Raw genomic sequence first — 4571 nt, forward strand, 5'->3', positions numbered from 1 at the left:
TTTGCCAAGCATCTTGTGTATACGTAAATGCATGCATAAGTTATTTACATTTTGCTATTTAAAAAAAAATCCCTTTCCTGATTCCCATTCCTTTGCTTATCTCAAACCTTGCCACCAGACTAACAATCACACACAACCTTTACTTACAAAAACAAATCACTACTTCCCCTTTTTAAATCCACCCTATCATTTTAGCCCTACCTCAAACTCTACTAAAAGCACAAGAAATCACAGAGCACAATCCTAAAGCATCTAAAGTACAAGAAAAAACAGAACAAAGAACATTGTACTAACCCCTAATCCACTGTTCCAGATGAGTGTGCTTGTTGGTGAAAAAGTGCTTTAATACCTCATCAGGAATCATAAGTGCTGTATAATGAAAATGTCACTTACCCAGTGTACATCTGTTCGTGGCATCAGTCGCTGAGATTCACATGGTATGCATGAGCTCGCCATCTGGTGTTGGGTCGGAGTGTTACAAGTTGTTTTTCTTCGAAGAAGTGTTTTCGAGTCACGGGACCGAGTGACTCCACCTTCTGTGCTCATTGCGCATGGGCGTCGACTCCATCTTCGATTGTTTTCCCCGCAGAGGGTGAGGTAGGAGTTGTACTATAGTAATAGTGCCCGCGCAATGAAAAATGTAAGTATGTACCTATTAAAGGATTAAGTAATATATATACAAATGTACAAAATTGAAGGTAACTTCTGAACTGCTACAGGCTTCCGGGGAGGTGGGTGGGTCCATGTGAATCTCAGCGACTGATGCCACGAACAGATGTACACTGGGTAAGTGACATTTTCAGTTCGATGGCATCTGTCGCTGTAGATACACATGGTATGCATAGACTAGTAAGCAGTTAGTTCCCCATAAGCGGTGGTTTAGCCTGTAGGAGTAGAAGTTGTCTGAAATAGAGTTCTTAATACAGCTTGACCTACTGTAGCTTGTTGTGCGGATAGCACATCTATACAGTAGTGTTTGGTGAATGTGTGAGGCGTAGACCAAGTGGCTGCCTTACAAATTTCTTGCATTGGGATGTTTCCTAAAAAGGCCATTGAAGCACCTTTTTTCCTTGTTGAATGTGCCCTGGGAGTAATGGGCAGTTGTCTTTTTGCTTTAAGGTAGCAGATTTGGATGCATTTAACTATCCATCTGGCTATACCTTGTTTTGATATTGGGTTACCTGCATGAGGTTTTTGGAATGCAATAAATAGCTGTTTAGTTTTTCTGATGTTCTTCGTTCTGTCAATGTAGTACATTAATGCTCTTTTGACATCTAATGTATGTAGTGCTCTTTCAGCCACAGAATCTGGCTGTGGGAAGAATACTGGTAGTTCTACCGTTTGATTTAGATGGAATGGAGAAATAACTTTTGGTAAAAATTTTGGATTAGGTCGTAGGACGACCTTATTTTTATGTATTTGTATAAAAGGTTCTTGTGTTGTGAACGCTTGAATTTCACTTACTCTTCTTAGAGATGTAATGGCGATGAGAAAGGCAACTTTCCAGGTGAGGAATTGTATTCCGCAAGAATGCATGGGTTCGAAAGGTGGGCCCATGAGTCTTGTTAGAACCACGTTTAGGTTCCATGAAGGAACAGGTGGTGTTCTTGGTGGTATAATTCTTTTAAGCCCTTCTATGAATGCTTTGATAACTGGTATCCTATACAAGGAAGTTGAATATGTAGTTTGCAGGTATGCAGATATTGCTGCAAGGTGTATTTTAATAGAAGAGAAGGCTAGCTTTGCTTTTTGTAAATGGAGCAAGTAATTTACTATATGTTTTGGAGTTGCCTCTAGTGGTTGTATCTGATTATGATGGCAGTACCAAACAAATCTTTTCCACTTACTTGCGTAGCAGTGTCTAGTGGATGGCCTTCTGGCCTGCTTTATGACTTCCATACACTCTTGGCTAAGTTGTAAGTGTCCGAATTCTAGGATTTCAGGAGCCAGATTGCTAGATTCAGCGATGCTGGGTCCGGGTGTCTGATCTGTTGGTTGTGTTGCGTTAACAGATCTGGTTTGTTGGGCAGTTTGATGTGTGGTACTACAGACAGATCTAGCAGTGTTGTGTACCAGGGTTGTCTTGCCCACGTTGGTGCTATTAAAATGAGTTTGAGTTTGTTTTGACTCAATTTGTTTACTAGGTAAGGAAGGAGAGGGAGAGGAGGAAAAGCGTAAGCAAATATTCCTGACCAGTTCATCCATAGGGCATTGCCTTGGGATTGCTTGTGTGGGTATCTGGACGCGAAGTTTTGGCATTTTGCGTTCTCTTTTGTTGCAAATAAGTCTATTTGTGGTGTTCCCCAGAGTGTGAAGTAGGTGTTCAGAATTTGTGGGTGGATTTCCCATTCGTGGACTTGCTGGTGATCTCGAGAGAGATTGTCTGCCAGCTGATTCTGGATCCCCGGAATAAACTGTGCTATTAGACCAATTTGATGGTGGATTGCCCACTTCCATATTTTTTGAGCTAACAAGCTTAACTGCGTTGAATGTGTTCCTCCTTGTTTGTTTAGATAATACATCGTTGTCATGTTGTCTGTTTTGACAAGGATGTATTTGTGGGTTATGATTGGTTGGAAAGCTTTTAGTGCTTGAAAAACTGCTAATAATTCTAGATGATTTATATGCAGTTTTGTTTGATGTATGTTCCATTGTCCTCTTATGTTGTGTTGATTGAGATGTGCTCCCCACCCTGTCATGGAAGCATCTGTTGTTATTACGTACTGTGGCACTGGGTCTTGGAAAGGCCGCCCTCTGTTTAAATTTATACTGTTCCACCATAGAAGCGATAGGTAAGTTTGGCGGTCTAGCAACACCAGATCTAGAAGGTGACCCTGTGCTTGAGACCACTGTGAGGCTAGGCACTGTTGTAAGGGCCTCATGTGCAGTCTTGCGTTTGGGACAATGGCTATGCATGAGGACATCATGCCTAGGAGCTGTAGTATTGTTCTTGCTTGTATTGTTTGGTTTGGAGACATGTGTTGAATGACCCTGTTGAAATTGTGGATCCTTTGTGGAGTTGGCTTTGCTACTCCTTTTGTCGTGTCTATTATGGCTCCTAGATATTGCTGTACTTTGCTTGGCAGAATGTTTGATTTTGCAAAGTTGACGGTGAACCCTAGATTGTAGAGGGTTTGTATGACTTGATTTGTGTGGTTTGAGCATTGTGTGAGCGAACTGGTTTTGATTAGCCAGTCGTCTAGATACGGGAACACATGTATTTGCTGCCTTCTGATGTGTGCAGCGACTACTGCTAGGCATTTTGTGAATACTCTTGGAGCGGTTGTTAAACCAAAAGGCAATACTTTGAATTGGTAATGTATTCCTTTGAATACAAACCTTAGATATTTCCTGTGTGATTGATGTATTGGTATATGGAAATATGCGTCCTTGAGGTCTAGGGTTGTCATGTAGTCGTGTTTTCTGAGCAATGGTAACACTTCTTGTAGTGTGACCATGTGAAAGTGGTCTGATTTGATGAATGTGTTTACTACCCTGAGGTCTAGAATTGGTCTCAGTGTTTCGTCCTTTTTTGGTATCAAGAAGTACAGTGAATAAACTCCTGTGTTTATTTGTGTGCTTGGTACTAATTCTATTGCATTTTTTTGCAGTAGTGCTTGAACTTCTATCTCTAGAAGCTGTGAATGGTATTTTGATAAATTTTGTGATTTTGGTGGTATGTCTGGAGGGAATTGCATGAATTCTATGCAATAACCATGCTGGATAATTGCTAGGACCCATGTGTCTGTAGTTATTTTGTCCCATGCTTCGTAATATTGATGTATCCTCCCCCCCACTGGTGTTGTGTGGGAGGGGTGAGTGACGTGTGAGTCACTGCTTGTTGGTAGTGGTTTTGGGGCTTTGAAATCTTCCTCTATTTCTAGGAAATTGCCCCCCTCTATACTGGCCCCGAAAACCTCCCCTGTACTGTCCCTGGTAGGTGGGCGGTGCGGACTGTGAGGTGCTAGCTTGTGTGGCCTGACCCCGAAACCCTCCTCTAAAAGGTGTTTTGCGGAAGGTGTTATAAGATCCTCTGCTCTGCGGGGAGTAGAGTGCGCCCATGGCCTTGGCAGTGTCAGTGTCCTTCTTGAGCTTTTCTATGGCTGTGTCGACCTCCGGACCGAACAGAAGTTTCTCGTTTACTGGCATGTTAAGCACTGCCTGCTGAATTTCTGGCTTGAATCCAGACGTTCTGAGCCATGCGTGCCTACGGATGGTAACCGACGTATTAATGGTTCTTGCGGCCGTGTCTGCTGCATCCATGGAGGAGCGTATTTGATTGTTGGAAATGTTTTGACCCTCCTCAACAACCTGTTTTGCTCTTTTTTGCAGATCTTTTGGGAGATGTTCAATGAGATGCTGCATCTCATCCCAGTGGGCTCTGTCGTATCGCGCTAGCAGCGCTTGTGAATTTGCGATGCGCCACTGGTTTGCTGCTTGGACAGCAACCCTCTTCCCGGCTGCATCGAACTTCCTACTTTCTTTATCTGGGGGAGGTGCATCCCCAGAAGTGTGTGAGTTTGCCCGTTTTCTGGCAGCCCCTACCACCACAGAGTCTGGTGGCAGCTGAG

The sequence above is a fragment of the Pleurodeles waltl genome, chromosome 8 (assembly GCF_031143425.1).
Source record: "Pleurodeles waltl isolate 20211129_DDA chromosome 8, aPleWal1.hap1.20221129, whole genome shotgun sequence".
In the NCBI taxonomy this organism is placed as follows: Eukaryota; Metazoa; Chordata; class Amphibia; order Caudata; family Salamandridae; genus Pleurodeles; species Pleurodeles waltl.